The sequence below is a fragment of the Corvus hawaiiensis genome, chromosome 3, assembly GCF_020740725.1.
Source record: "Corvus hawaiiensis isolate bCorHaw1 chromosome 3, bCorHaw1.pri.cur, whole genome shotgun sequence".
NCBI lineage: Eukaryota > Metazoa > Chordata > Aves > Passeriformes > Corvidae > Corvus > Corvus hawaiiensis.
The window spans coordinates 40,589,333-40,606,252 of record NC_063215.1 but is presented as its reverse complement, the minus strand read 5'-3'; the positions used below and the strand labels follow the sequence as shown (position 1 = coordinate 40,606,252).

The 16,920-nt window shown below is 36.0% G+C and overlaps 1 long non-coding RNA gene across 1 annotated transcript in view; it reads left to right on the top strand.

Moving 5' to 3' along the window:
* LOC125322318 overlaps nucleotides 1-9,155 on the top strand; it is a 36,425-nt gene extending 27,270 nt beyond the window's left edge. Inside the window, exons 4-5 of the long non-coding RNA XR_007201951.1 lie at nucleotides 8,144-8,245; nucleotides 8,468-9,155. This is a non-coding gene — a long non-coding RNA (uncharacterized LOC125322318). The remainder of the gene's footprint in view (nucleotides 1-8,143; nucleotides 8,246-8,467) is intronic.
* The last annotated feature ends 7,765 nt before the right edge of the window (nucleotides 9,156-16,920 follow it).

Below are 16,920 nucleotides of genomic sequence, written 5' to 3'. Positions count from 1 at the left end.
GTGGGGAAAAAAAAGTTAAAAATCTGACCTCATCTCCAGAAATTTAGCCTCCTTTTGGTTCCATAGGCATGTAAAGGTATTTTGTTGATGCCAGTCAGATTCCAGTTTTGTAGTATTAGCAGAAATGAAAAAATAGATTATTTTAGTATAACAATTTAATAAATAATAATTTAGTACAATTTTCAGATTTTCCATTAATTCCTTTAAGTTTTTGCACTATAATGTTACTATAGAAAGCACTTAAAAATTAATACTTTCAGAAATGAAAAATAATGAGACAAATAATGAATAAACAATGTAGAAAAAAGTTTGAGAATCAGTAACATTATTTGTGACTTATTGGCATCAAACCACTTGCAATTATTTTACTAATTAGATCATGTTTCCACCAAGCATGGACTCATGTTACATTTCAGATGCAATATTTGTTTTTCAAAATTAATCACCTTTTTTTTTTTTCCAAAAAGGATTGAACAGTCAAGTGGTGCACTTGAGCTAGACAAGCAATGCTTATCCTAGGCTGTGCTGTGAAGCAGTGAGCAGAGCTGGGAAGCTGGGAGTAATAATGGGGATCAGAAGTGACCTGTCTGAACTTTGTTGAGGGAACAGTGGATGTTGTTAAATAAAGCTAATTTCCTTTGGCTAATGTATTGTAAGAGGCCATGTGAATTCCTGCATGGATGAGACAGTGACACAAGTGTCTTGAAATTGCAAAATCTAAATAATGGAATATAGCATTCATTTGATATTATAGTGACCCATGCATTTAATGGATTAATGACTACTGGTTTATTTTCATAATTTTGTACAAAAGGTGTGTGTGAATGGGATCGAATTAAATACTTTCATGATTCCTTCTTTTATCTCATTACAAGAAAACTAACAGTACTTAGTGATTTAAGATATCTGTATAATTTATTGGACAGACTTGTTTCTTTGGAACCATAAGAAGTCTTGCCTATTGAAATTTTTTAGACCAGGACATTATATTTATAATATATCTTTTAGATGTATGACTCTCATAGTTTCCATTTAAATTTCCTGACCTTATAAAGATTTCCTGGTCTATAAAAAAATTTGGGGTCTGTTAAGTTTTTGAGTAGCGGATTTGAAAGGAAACTACCAGGATTAATGTTCTTGACATGTAAAAAAAATGTCTTGAATGGAGTATATGGAGATCTACATGTGAAGATTATTCTCACCTGACTTTGACTCCCTAAAACTTTGCTGTCTATTTTACACTTAAAATCGGGACTGGCTCTATGGTCAGTGGGTGAATTCTTCCCACCCTAATGTGGTAGTTGTTTTTTCTTTATTGATTATGGGAGTAACTTCAATGGTTAGCTGTGATGTCTGAAATCGGGCAACATGAAGCCTGATGTAATTATTATTTGATTAGTTCATAGCAATTAAATAATTACTTTCATGAGTATTTAATAAGAATATAGTACTGATATGGACTAATTTTAAATGAATATCTAAAATTATGTAAAGAAGGGAGTGGATTTCAAATTATAAGCAATAATTGTAATCCTGGGACTTCTGGGTCATGAATCTTGGCATGTGACAGAACTAGCTGAACTTCGTCCTTTAGACTCTTTTTCTGTGAAAGAAAAAAGGAAGGAAGAAATCATTACACTGCTGCCTGCACAGCCATCTACTGTCCATCAGATCCAAAGACCTTCAAAACTGTAACAGTTACTTTCTCATCTGGTTTAATCTGCTTGCCCCACGGGAAGCTTTCACTGGTAAAGATAAGCTGCCAATTCCTACCTGTGGGCAACAAAAAATGTCTATCTTGTCTTAATCCTCTACCTCAGAGCATTATCTGTAGTTTAAGGAGCTCTCATGACATCTGACACAGTAAGAGGAGAAAAGCAGTGAAGTCAGGGAGTGAAAGGCATCGCAAGATTTTGTAAGAGTAAATGGGAGTTTGGAGAAGGAATGAATGAGGGAGAGCAGTGGCACTCAGCCACATGCTCTTTCTGCTGCAGTTGCCTCATTGGGACTGACTCCTCCCTGCCAAGGGCACAATGCTCTGCTCTTTGCTGTCAGATCAGACATGTAGGATCCCAGAAAAGATGTTTGAAATACACACACATTTTATCCTAAAAAAGGATAGAGATGAAACCCACATGGGTTAAATGGATTTAAACAGCTACATTTGGTTCTTTAGTGCAATCTAAACTCAATTCCATAGGTGCTTTCCTAGCTCTACAGATAAGCCTTTGGAAAAAAAATGACCAAACCCAACAATGAAGATTTAAAAAGAGCTCAAAAATCAGCTCAAAAAACAGTTGTATTAACGGAGTGTAATGTATGCTGCAAGCACACCTGTCCTTACAGATTATGCATTGTATTATATGCTCTTATCATGTGCTCCTCCCGAGTTGTTCAAACTGGTACAGACAATGCAATCATTTTCGTGAGGTTTTCTGTGAGTGTCCTTCCAGGCTTTTCTGTTCTGTACAGTATTTTGTGAACATTCACCATGCTTTCTTCTAATCTAGACTCAAACCCCCTTCTCATCCTGTATCGGAAACAAACAAATTAAAACAAAAAAAACCCCAAAAAACAACCAACCAACCAAAACCAAACCAAAACACCCCACAAATCACAGAAAACCTGTGTATGTTTCAGAAGATGTAAAACAAACCAAAAAAACCCTCAAACAAAAAACCAAACCAAAATGAAGATCTTTGGATTTCAAGAAGTGAAACTAAACCTTGCAAGAATTTAAAGTAAACTTTATAACAATCTTATCTGGTTAGATGTAGCTCATCAAAACATAACATGCTGAAGTTTGCTGCTTCTTAATCTCCCTCCTTAAGGAGAAAAGAAAGGAATGTAGTCATCTACTACTCCTTCACAAAAAGCAGAGCAGGATGTGGAAGAAGAAAAGGTTAATGGACACCATTCAACACAGATATCCTCAAGGAATCTCCAGAGCAATAAATTATTAAATATAAAAGCATAGCACCTGCTGCAGCCAAGCTAATGGTGAAAATATTTTAAAAACAAGAGCTGTCCTGGGGTGTAATCCATTAATATATTCTGCATCTAGAATTTTTATTGTAATTCTTCAGAAGTCACAGATTAGGCAGCAAATGCATTCATTACAGTAAAATGCTTTTACCTGTATAAGAGATAGGCCTCACTGAGATTCTGTAATGCTGCCAGTCCTCTGTTTATCTTTGTTCTGGCTGTGTGGCTCTAAATCAAGATAAAAACCAACTCAACATGAAGGAAAATAAAAGGAAGGTCATTTAATCACCACGTTAGCTTAAAATGATTATTGATTCCTGGAGGTGATGTCTAATTCTGCCAGAAAATCCATTTCAGTAATTATTACTGCCCTCTGCCTTATCTATTATACTGGAGGTTATTAAAAGTGGGAGTCTCTAGGGAAGTATATAGCTTTAGACCACTAATATCATATTTAATATGTTTTTAATAGAACAGAGTTTCAGACTGTGCCCTTTAACCTACAAGCGAATCAAGTAGAGTGTAGGTCTAATTATTATATATACTCCACTGGGATCTAGTCACACACTGCATGATAGATAAATATCAGCTGGGACAAAGATGTATTGAACTCTTCATCACTCTAAATTACCAGGTGCACACAGCTCTAGAAATAACATACTCAGAAAACTTACAGTACCCTTTTGAAATAGTTACTCAACTTGCTGTTGCGCTTTACCAAATGATGTTCCCATCCTGTGACACTTGTATGATGTTTTCCTCCTGGCTGCTCTTTCAAAATCGCAATGATATAAACCACCGTGGGAATTAAGAATTGTCTGTATCCTGAGACATCTGTCCTGCCATTATGTATACACAGGGACTCCAGTGTGTCCCAATCCAACTAGATTACATAACTAAAAGCATAATGAGGGTAACCTGATAAAAATGAAAGATTGAATATTCAGAAAATTAGACTAGATCATCCAATCTAGTTACCTTCTGTGGTCCTAATTTCTTTCTTTATGTCAATCTCTAATTTAAAGGAAAAAAGCAGGTAAAATGACATATGAAATAGCATATTGAAATTATGTTATTTGGTGTCCCATGGACCAACTGTTAATCCTTGAACCTTTTTGAACCAAAGGATCACTATTAATGCTTCCAATTTTCATAGATTGGAATTTTTTTCTCATTATATTTAAAATTAGAAAAATATATTATTTCAGGGATCAGTTGCAGATCTTTTCTCAGAGAGTTTTGGATCACCATTAATGAGAATGTGAGATTCTCTACCTTGTGGGCTATTGAAAGTAATTTATTCTTTTTAATCCCAGAGAAGCTTTTAAAAAAGTTATTTTAAATAAAAGTGTTTGGAAAAATAAATTACAGAACCCAGTTTCTGAAATTAATTCATCTGACAGTATTTACAATTTGAAAAATAGCTTAATAACAATAAATAAAAACCATATAGGACAACTCATGACTGCCTATTTATTATAACATTATTTTATTATCTGCCATGACCAAGAGATACTGTAGATCATATCAGTGATATTATATTTGATATGAGGAGATGTCCAGAATCAATGAATGAAAAAAAAGTAGAAGGAAATTGCAGTTCCAAACTATTACACATATTGTGGGCATTACAGACCACGAGGCACAACTACTTTTAATTCTCTGGTATGCACTCCCTATAGCCTTGTGTGAATTAGTATAATATTTTTATATATTATTAATATATACATACTATACATAATGATATAAATTTACAATAATATATTTTCCAGCCATTTGTGAGACTTTTGATATTATTATTTTACCCACAAAGAAGACATGGGAGATTATATGATTCTGCCTTTATTCTGAACTCATTCCACTTCACAAAGAGAAAAGAAATCTGAAGTAGTAAATTTTCTTATCAAGGCATCCCAAAAACAATAAATAAGTGCAAATAAAATGCAGTTTAAAACACTGGTCAGATGAAGTGCCAGTCACACAAGGAACAAGCCCCCAAAAATTATGCATACAGTGATAATGTATCTTAAATGGTATATTTGTATACAGAGTTGTGCTATGCTACTACATCTGGGAGCTCAGCAAATGTAATTTCAATAAATATTTGTCAGAAAATATATTTTTTTATCTTATTGTTCTTTGCAGGGCAATTTTCTTTTCTCTTGCTACTCCTGATATTATTACGGCTTTCATACTTTTGTTAATTGATGCAGACTCAGAGAAGTTGCTCAAAAGTTAATCAGTGGTTTTAAAGCACTTTTGTATTAGTCCAACAATTAATTAGACCCTAACAGAGGCAGAGAAGGCCTGATGATAACATTTTGAGATTCAGTGTTCAGATTAGTGGCCAGAGAACATAATACTAATTATTAAAAATGTCATAGAAATTTGGTATAATCTTTCCACATCAGTTGTTTTCCACATTTCATACAGTTGATATATGTGATCCAAACTTCACAAATACAGTGCATGAAACACTTTCAAGTGTTTATGTTAATGGGTGTTCTGTCATTAAATTTAATGGTGACTATACACACTATATGGTAAAATTAAGAAAGGCATGTATGCTCTTTAACACCCTATGACTCACAGCTTAATGGTTAATTATTTCGTTCTTGCGTTGCTGTTCACTTTGAAGGATCTGTGGCCAATAAATTGTTTATTTCAACCATGCCTGTTAATGTTTTGATATTTTGACATTTTTATTATAATGTATATAATTCAATTATTTTTATGTAGTGTCAGTAATTCATTATAATGCAGAGAGATATGACAGCTATGCCACTTGTAGGATAGTACTGCATTTCCTTGCTGCATCGAGTGATAACTCATTCATTTATTTTGAGCCATTATAAGTGGACTTGTATTGCTCACCATTAGGACATTTAGCAGAAGACCTGCTGTTGCTTATCGTAGGGACCTCTGGAAGAAAAAAACCCACAAAACCAATCCTAGATTAATGTCCTCAATATGTCACTGTCAGAGAAGTCAGCCAAACCACAAAGAACTTTTTAATGGAAGAAATATTATTTTCTCTTTAAAATGCTGACATAAATATAATCATAAAAATGAGGAAAAAAATTATTAATTCATTGACCAAAGCTGGGGTCAGATTCTCAGCTGGCATGAATTTGCATGCTCCATTACTGTTAATTGGGTTTTGCTCCCTAAAGACCAGATGTCCTATGTTTTTTGGTGTACAGTGCTTTCAGAATCATAGTAGGTTTTTGCTTTAGTATTCTTGTGGTTTTTTATGGACTGAGTACCGCTGTATTTGTTCTGGACAGTCTTTTGCCATATTTAAACTCTGACATGGCTTAGAAAGTTAATTATCAGATTGCAGAGGTAAGTTTTATTAAATATTTTGGATCTACACCATTTTTAGTTAAGCAATTCTTCTGTTTGTCAAATTAGATTATTTATTTATATTTTATTCAGCTGTGAGTGCAAATAAGATTTTAACTCTCTCTCATAATTTTAACACTCACAGTTTTTCCTTCCTCACACCTCTGCTAACACCTTCATTCTCCCTATTCCCTATCAGAAAAAAATTTATTCCAGCCGTATACTTAAAGTAACTCTTTTTCATAAAGTCTTATATACTACTTGTTGAGATCAAGAGCTTAGTGGGTTTTGTTTTGTTTTTTTTTATTTTCCTGAGGATGAAATGAAGATTAGATTGAAACAAACAAGCAAACCCCCTACTACATGTTACTTAACACAGTCCACCAATGAGATTGTTTTTTTGACCTTTTCATACTGAACATTTTGTTCAAGATTTTGTTAATCAGATGTTCTGTGGTTTAGTTAAAAAATTTGCAACTAATCATCTTCAATCCTGTAACTCTCATGAATCATACACTATTAAAATTTTTGTCCATCCTTGTCCTTTTCTGTGGAAGGAAATCAATGAATTATTCCACAGCATATGCTGTGTTTGTAACTTACTAGGTTTAATAAATTATAATAATTTTTAAATAGCAAAATAGTGGTATTTTGTGTCTGAGATACTGAGACTTCTGCTGATTTAAAGAGAGCAAAGACTTCATTTGAGTGCTGCCAGCAGGTCGAGGGAGGTGATCCTGCCCCTCTACTCAGCCCTGATGAGGCCACATCTGGAGTGCTGTGTCCAGTTCTGGCTCCTCAGTACAAGAGAGACCTGGAGCTCCTGGAACAGGTCCAGCAGACCTTTACAAATTTGAGTAAGGGCCTGGACCATTTCTCTTACAAGGAAAGGCTGAGGAAACTGGGCCTGTTCAGGCTCAAGAGATGACCAAGAAGGGATCTCATCACTGTCTGAAAGTCTCTAAAGGAAGGCTGCCAAGAGAATGGAGCCAGGCTCTTGGTGGTGCCAAGACATAGGACAAGAGGCAATGAGGCATATATGATGCACAGGAAGTTTCACCGGAATATGAGGAAGAACTTCTGTACTGTGCAGGTGACTGAGCACTGGAATAGGTTGCCCAGAGAGGTTGTGGAGTCTCCCTCCCTGAAGATATTCAAGAACTGCTTGCACGGAATCCTGTGCCATGTGCTCTAGGGTGACTGTGGTTGAGCAGGGAGACTGGCCCAGCTGAATCAGCATGATCCCTCCCAACCTGACCCCTTCGGTGATTCTGTGTTTCATTTATACATGGAAATTTTACAAAAGTTGTTTTGAAAATAAAGTTGACATCTTAAACTTGTCATTTGAAGAAAATACCCCTCATGTACATATTTGAGGGAAGAACTAACATCAATAATTTCATTAAATGACAAGAAATTTTATTATACTATTATTACTTTTATGTAAGCATGTACTTTCTTGTCTTATAAAAAGTCACTATGAGAGTAGCAGTGGATCAATTATTGATAGCTTTCTTTTTCTTTATCATTGTTCCCAAAGTTCTCTAGTCTTTTACAACTTATTTTCCTTCTTTCCCCAGTATTGTAGTAAAATAACATAGATGGTGGGAGTTATTTATAGCTCCCTTCTTATATCCATTTTACCTCTAAATCCATCCATTACCAGTGGCAAATATGGAACAAATTTATTTAGCCATAGCTCCTGACTATCAACAAATGACCCATCAAATGTTCATTGACTGTTTTTTTTGGGGGGGAGGAGAGGGGGGAAGATGTGTCAAAGCTAGCTTCTTTTTCTTCTTGTCACTTCCAGACGGCACAATGAAGACTAGAAAAACTCATACATAATGGGAAACCTGGTGCCTGTTGAGCTGTGAAAAGAGCTGCCATTAGGAACCCAAAATATTTCTGCCAGGTCAGCAAAGATTGAGAAAAGTTCCCCTTAAGCAGTTTATAACTATACACCTCTTTTTTCTTCCTTTCCCTCTCTCCCTCCCCTCCAAGCATTTGATAGCCAGCAATTCACTTTGCTGGCACACACTGTGGCCTTTCTCAGAGTATAATTCACAATGTTTATACTGTCATTTTGGTCTCTGTACTTTGTATTTTTTCATCTCATAGCCTTTCTCTTTTTCAGGTTCTTGTCACCCTGGAAAAACACTAGTGTTTATAACCTCTCTGGCTACACTGACTGGCTTTGTCATCAGAGGTTTTTGTAGCATCTTTAATGACCTGTTAGGAAGAATCTTATAAACATTCTGTCATAATAAGTGTTAGACTGAAAATCTGTTACCTTAACTTGTATCTTCAAAATATTGGCATATTAAGTGGTTGGCAATTGGCCAATGTGATGTGCTGTCTCAGTTTGAGACAAGTTTAGTGGGAAATGCCCTGGAAGGGACATCTTCTCCACAGAAGATGGATTTCAGCACTCCCTCCCCACCAATATGAAAGAAATTTCTTGGATGAAAGTGAAAAAAACTATTTATGTAACAAGCAGACTGCCGGCAGGGCAAAGAAAAATAATGAGTATTGCTAGATAATAAACCTCCTTGATGCGGAGAAAGCTGGTGGATTTTAGAGTTCTGTCTGTAGCTGGCTTGGCCCCTCCGGAGGCCCAAGGCCTGGATGCAGCGTCCCCATGGGGTCCAATGAGCTGGTTCTTGGATCACAGCTAGGCCCAACAGTTCCAGAAGAAGAAGTTCCGGAGGATTTCGGTATGCAGTCCTGGGAAAATTTCTTGCCTCAACTAGCAGGCTGGCTATAAAGCAGGAAGGTGCTCCCTCAGCTCTGCAGCAGTGAGAACGCGGGGAAATGTGTGTGAGTCCTTGAACGCAAACCACACTAATGAATTAGCTCGGCTTCCCTCCCCCCTCTCCCAGACCCCGCTTAAAGCTGCAGGACCCATTTCTGGGCAATAAGCAGACAATAGGGGAATACAATATTATCATAAATTCACCTCAAGACATGGGCACAATATAGTAAATTCTTCAGATGCTCCTTTTTCTTAATGGTATTCCTTTTTGCCAGAAAATGGCCATGCTAATCAAAGAACAGATGTGCTATTAGGCTGTGAATTCTTGGGACCTTCTGTGCTTAATACTTATAAGTAAAAACACTTTCCAAAAATGGCAATATACATCTAGAATAAAAAGCAAAACACTTTTTGTGAGGTTTTGAGCAATATCCTAAATGATATATACAGGAAATTCCAAGTATTATGTTTTTATATATATTGCCATGGGAGAATGTAGAGAAACCCCAATTCTGCTCTGTTTTTTCAACAGCAAGACGTGTCTGAGGCATCCAGAAAGCTTAGCAGAATGTTGTATTTTCTAGCACTAGTAGATTTTGTATAATCAATGGTGTTAGTCTTGCAATAGCTAAACTTCCCAAATCCTTCGGAATAGTTATATGACCTTTTGTAGTAATACTTTATAAGTGAGACCTAGGTATTGTTTAACTCAAGAAAAAGGCACCAGAAATTAAGATGGCATATTTACCGCTTCAATTTCTGTCTCAATTTTTAATTTCTGTTTTAGAAATCTGCAAGAACATTCAAATTGAAGTGTAATCCTGCAAAAACATGAATCTTTATCTATAGTGTCTCCAAGGTGCCACAATCTAGATATTAAAATCTATCTTAGATAATATCCATGTGTATATAAATAGATATATTCATATAAATAAAGACACCATATATATATGGTGAGGCTCACATATTATGAAACAATGCTGATTTTGACTTGTGCACTATGTTATAAAAATTTAGACATATCAAGAAAGTAGGTTAAAGTTAACTTCTTGTCCCAAGGAGGCACTAGGCTGCCTGTCTGTAATGGCTTTAATACATATAAAGTTGTGAAGAGTAAGAAAACCTCAGCTATTATTTTGGCAGAAAATTGTGAGGCAAATCAAAGAAATTAAATAATTCTTTTCACTGTATTGATTTATATCTCCCATGGATTTGGAAGTCAGAAAGACAAGTATGTGTTCTGGCAAATGTTTCTTTTTCCCTTGGAATGATGCAAAGGACTTGCTGCAAACTGATCACCAATCACTGCTGCCAGGAGTGCACACTGGCTGAAATGGAGAAGTCCTTTGAGAAAAGACTGGGATTTGTTTGAGTGAAATTGTAAGTGCATGAGTATTAGTGACACTGGAAAACTCAGTCATCTGGAAATCAGGAAATGAGTATCACCACTTTATTCAATCCTTTTCTCCATGCTTAGAGGTAGGAAAGCATATTGCTCCATTTTGTAAGGATCAAAAAATGCTTATGAACAATAACATCACAGTCATGGTGTTCATGTCAGACAAGCACATACTGAAATACTTGAATACCAGGAAAAGCAGAAAAACACTCTGAATATTGGAATCCATCCTGGATAGTGTTAAATAATACCAGCCAAAAAATTCTTAGATTTATTCCAGGAACCATTTCATGCTTATCAGCAAAAATGCAGAAAGCCTATCACAGTGGTCAGATGAATGAAGTACTAATGGGACAAAGCAATCTGAAATAATTAAATTTTTCAGATAATGCACAAAACATAGCTGAATGGATAGTACTGCAACAATATCCCTTGGTCTCCTTGGTATGTACTCCTACACATAAAGAAAACATCCCCCTACGAAAGAAGGATATATTTTCAGATATTAGTATTCAGTTATAGCATGGACATAAATATAATCTGGATAGACCAAATGCCTGAACTGATCACTTGTATGTGGTTGCTTTTTGCCCTGTCAGTGATAGAATAAATCCTCTGGCTGGAAGAGAAGGTCATATATACCTCATCACCAGTAGGAGGATCAGCTGATAGTAGAACTGGTAATGATATTTTTGAATTTGAGATATGAAATCAGATAGATATTTTGTAATAAAAATGGTATAAACATGAATCAATCAAAAAGAAGAGTAGTTTTGTGCTGACCCAGTTTAGGAAAGCTCTGGAATTAAGATGCTGTTAGTAGTAAAACACACCCAAGTTGGTGAAAGGACTGACAAGAATGCTTTTAGGGGAAGTAAGATTCAACTGCTTTCACTTAACTGTAAATTATACATTTTTTTTTCCCAGATTAATCATCTAAACTATTCCATAATCAGTGAAAGTTCTTGCATTGATTAGCTGTGGATGAGTAGCTCCAATTACTAGTATAAGATTTTGAATATCTTAATATCTGAGATACGAAGCTGACCTAAAGCCTACTTATTGTCTCTCTCTCTTTTTTTTTTCTTTAACTCTTAAATCACCAAATTATTGAATAATTTAGGTTGAAAGAATTCTCTGGAGGCAACATAGTCCAGCCCTTTTATCAAAGTAGGGCCATATTACCTGCTGCTCATCAGCAGCCTCACTTCTTCACCCGAAGCAGTGAGATTTATATCTGTGGTGGGTGTCTCTAATGGGGTTATTTGGCATATTTCCTTTAAATTCATTTCCAGGTTAAGTTTCAAAGTTCCACACCTCCCTCATTCAGTAAAAGCTGCTTCCAGGTACAAAAAAACCAACACAAACCAAACTTCACATTTACCTTCTTAATACAACACCTTTTTCATCAGAACTCTTCCTGCTTTGTGTTAAAGTTAGCATTGGTCATGAGAACTGCAAGTAAGACATAAGATTTCATTCTCTTCCAAAGAATTTTTTGACTGGCTACCAGAGAATGAATATATGCACACAAAATTTCAAAACACATATGCACACATATTTCTAATGCATTTATTTGAATATAGAAATTTACAGATTACTTAAGAACTAATAGAATTTTCAAAGTCTGGCTGAAAAAACAGTCTGGGTTTTTTAACCTTCATTATCACTGTCACCCAAATTAAAGTGAAAGGAAAGAAAATGTAGGTAATATGTGATTATGTTTCTCATTTATATTTATTCTATATGAGAGGGATAGAGGAACACACAGCAGATATTTTTAACCTATCAGATAACCTCAGTCATTTTGATGCTCTGGAATGCTTTTTACAACATTCCTTCAAATCATCAGGCAGAAAAAGGAGGAGATATTCTTTCACTGTTTAATAAAAGTTTTAAAGATGGAGAAAGATTGGGTTGAGTTTGAGGCGATAAAGAAAGACTGGCAAAATAAAATTGCAGGAAAAAGAATGCAGTTCATTAGTGTCAGTATAAACCTGTTCAACCAAGTTCAAAGGGCCTTAACACCTTCTGTTGAACAAAGATTTAGCTCTATTTTCCCTTAGTGATCCAAAATAAGTAACATGAGAGGGCAATGAAACTTGTTTGCTTCTTTTGTTGTTATTCTATTCCCATTAAATTATTCTTAATAGGTCTTTAAAAAAACTGAAAGCTGCAGCAGTGTATACAGAGCTTTAGTCTGGAAATATATCATGATACAACACCTAAGAAGAAGTGCAATATCAAGTATTTATATTCCAATTTTACCCCTGATTACTCATTACTGCTGGCACCCTTTAAACACATTCAGTGAACATCGTAAAAGGTAATTAATATGGGTCTGCAAGTGAGTTGTCCTAATTTCATCAAGACAGTACATTTTGTTGGGAAGACTAACATTAAAGATTTTATTCATAAAATGTCAGCTTATTAAGGATGTCACACTGCACTGAACTCATCCATGTTCATTCCAACATCTCTTCCCCTCCAAGATTCTTTTACTTTTTTTCAATCATCTCCCTATCATCCTTTCTCCTCTTGTTGCACGTTGAAGCCTTAGCCCCTAATGGCCATGATCTCCTTTAACTCTGGCTCTGGTAAGCTATTGAATCATCCTCCGTTCTGAAGGGCTTCCTTCCCTTCTGAATTGCTGCTGAATGTCCCTTGCTCTTCTCTTACCATTTTCTTTTTCTTATAGTCTGTGCACCATTGTCCCACCACAAATTGGAATTCAATTCTCTGTGTCCCTTGCCTTCCTCCACAAACTGAAGCCCTTTGCTTCTGTTTGCTAGAAGTTTTGACATCTGTCTCCTTCTGGGGGTGATGCTCTCCCTCAGTTCTCTTGTCCTAATCTCTTCTGAGATTACTCAAGATCTCATTTCCATTTAGGAGTGTCTACCATTATTCCATCTTTTCTTAAAAGCAAACATTTTTTTTTATTGATTGGCAAATTAATATTTTTTAAACATAAACTAACATAATCTGAATTATTCTGGGATAAATGAACAATTATTCCTCATGGTATGAAAAATATTCTGTATTTCTCCAAATCTATTACTTAAACTCATATGCACAATTAATTTTATGGAATGAAAAATAAAAATATATATAGGTAATAGATCTTTAAATTCATAGGCTGCAAGTCAAAAACTGACTGTTCATCACAATATGGACAGATGCATAAAGTGTAATTCTTATATAATGGTGATGCTGTCATTTGTTCTGAATTTCAGTATCCTTTTCATCCTTGCCAGACCTCTAATGAGAGGAAATCAAGCCAGAAAGGGAGACACAAAAAAAATATAATGCATATACAGAACAAGTTTATGGACATGTTTTGGGATAAAGTACTTTATGTAATGCCTGTCTGGTGTTTCTATTAGGAGTAGCCAGCATTATCTTCCTCTTTTTTTTTTTCTAGTGAGCATAACATTTCTGGTTCTAGAGATGAACTTGTTCTTCTCAAATATGTCTGTTCAGCGTACAAAAATAGAATAACTTTGCATTGGTTAAAAAAAGGAGATTCAAATGTAGCAGGTAAACCAATAAAACTAAATCCTATCTATCAATTTTTGTAACATTTCTTAGATTAATATCTACCTGTTAATGTATTTTTCCATTTAAATATTGATCTATAGTATTTCTGCTCCAAATATCTTCTCTCATCCTGAAAACCGTAGTATATAAATCCATCATTGTATATCAAGTGTGACTTACCCAACCTATAAAAACAAAAATGTAGCTTTGCATGGCTTGTAAAACATGAAAATTAATCTCTCTCCTGCAAACAGATTACACAGAGCAGTCATATTCTGGCTTGTGGAGATAAGTGTAGTTAATCAACACACACAAGAGACATGGAGCTTGTTGCGTGAACACGTCAGTCAGGTATATAGGAAATTTCTGTGCTTGTACAGAAATTTGCACTGATGATTTGTGTAACTTGAAGCTTCAAATGAAGCAATTGTTTGAATTTATATACACTGACTGAAAGTTACATGCTCACTTTAAAATAGATTTCTGACTAACAGTGTAGCAGTACCACTAAGTCTCTTTAAACTCTTCTTGAAAGCATTGTTCTGATTTCAGAGGCCACACACTGCTAAATGACTGACTTCACCAGCAGTGGAGCGTACTCTTAATTCAGGTGTTTTATTAAAGTAAGAACAAATTAGTTTTTGTATTCCTACTGAGAAGAGCATATACTTTTTGGTTTGTGTACATGTAGAAAGAGAAAAACCTTCCTATTTTCCTATTCCTTTATGTAAAAACCTACTTTGTTAGTTCCACTTATACAATGTCTTTCAAAAGAGGGTTTTTTTTTTATGACTGGTCCATTAGCATATTATATTTAGTACATGTAAACAACAGCATTAATTTCCATTTCTTCTTACAGGAAGAATGAATTGAGAAATTGGCTTTGCAGAATTCATATTTCCATTCTTGGGAATAGCTTATTGGCTTTACAGATTAATTTCCAAGACTAACATTATTAGCTGGGACCCAAAAAACCAGTCTGAACTCCATTGAATTAACGCTGCAGAACAGAAGAGTCCCTCACATCACTGTTAAGAGTGAATTTCTGTGCTTCCATCTTGCCCAGGGTTTGGCTTAATTAGAGCACAGAGCTTTTAGGGGTATACGCTGTCTTCCAGAATGCTCCTTTTGATGGTATTGATAATCTATACTCAAGATCAACCTACTTGGAAGCACTCCAAACTCTCAATACTTATCTTACAAGACTGCTTATGCTGTCTTACTCATACTGCACTCTTGCACAACTTTCCTTTAAAAATTTCTGTGGCAAAAAGTGGGTGTATAATAATCATAAGGCTGACATTTCTTTTCTTGCATGAATTGAAATGATTTATTGAAGTAAGCAGGTGAGTGTGTACAATTTTAAAAATGTTATGAAGAATTTTGGTTACCAAAATGCAAAATTCAGACTTAAAAAAACTCCTGGAAGTATCAAAAAAAGTATTTGTTAACTGGATTAGGACTACTGCCTGAACTTTGTCACCAAAAAACAGTGGGGTTCCCCCAAGCAAGATGGTCATCATAGATTTACTGGGCTTCTGAGACACTGATGTGACTGCCTAGAATATAAAATATTTGCAGTTTAAAAAGTACAGGAAACAACAAAATATAAGCAATCATAGGAAATGCAAATGTGTTTTATTTGCAAGATGGACCTACATTCAGAATGTTTTTAAATAGCTAAGTTTCATATTACCACAGCAGCACATATAGATCTGCCCAGAGAAGTCAACTTTTGGACAACTGATTCAAGATTAACAGCTGTTCAAATGAAATGTCAAAAAAGATCTGTGCATTTGTAAGAAGCATAAATCAAAGACCAAGGTGAGAAGTTGAGTCCACATTTGCACAGCACTGATGACACTGATACTGAGGTGCTGAATGTAGCTCTGCCTAAACTGGGAAAATAGGACAAAGAAAGAAAGAACTACAGATTTAGCTCAATTGATAGAAAAAAATCCTTTATAGAGAGCTCAATGAGAGAATCACAGAATGGGTAATGTTGGAAGGGATCACAGTGGGCCATCTGGTCCAAGCTCCCTGTTCAAGCACAGTCACCCTAGAGCACATGGCACCTGATTGTGCCCAGATGGTTCTTGAATATTTCCATTGAGGGAGATTCCACAACCTCTCTAAGCAACCTGTTCCAGTGCTCAGTCACCTGCACAGTATTATTCATCATATTCAGGTGGAACTTCCTGTTCATCCTCTTCTTCCTATCGCCTCTGGCCCCATTCCTTGGCACCACTGAGAAGAGCCTGGCTCCATTCTCTTGGCATTGTCCTTCAGATACTGACAGACATTGATGAGGTCCACCCTCTCAGTCATCTCTTTTTGAGGCTGGACAAGTCTAGTTTCTTTATGAGAGAGATGCTTCAGTCTCCTCATCATCTTTGTAGCCCTCCACTGGACCTGCTCTGTGAGCTCCCTGTCTCTCTTGTCCTGAGGAGCCCAGAACTGGACACAGCACTCCAGATGTGGCCTCACTAGGTCTGAGTGGAGGGGCAGGATCACCTCTCTCGAGCTGCTGGCAACACTCTTCCTAATGAACCCCAGGACACCATTGGCCTTCTTGGCCACAAGGAAATACTGCTGGCTCATGCACAGCTTGTTGTTCACTAGGACCCCCAGGTCCTTCTCCACAGAGCTGCTTTCCAGCAGGTCAGTGCCAGCCTCTGCTGGTGACTGGGGTTATTCCTCCCCAGGTAGATGCAGGACCCTGCATTTACTTTTGCTGAACTTTAGAAAGTTCTTCTCTGTCCATCTCTTCAATCTGCATTTGGCTATTCTGAAGAGAGCTAAATTAAGAATGTGCAAGGGCCTTTATGGTGGTTGTGCATACTGATGCAAGATCATTCTTTAACTTAGTGCAGAAAGGCATCATGGAAACAATTACTAG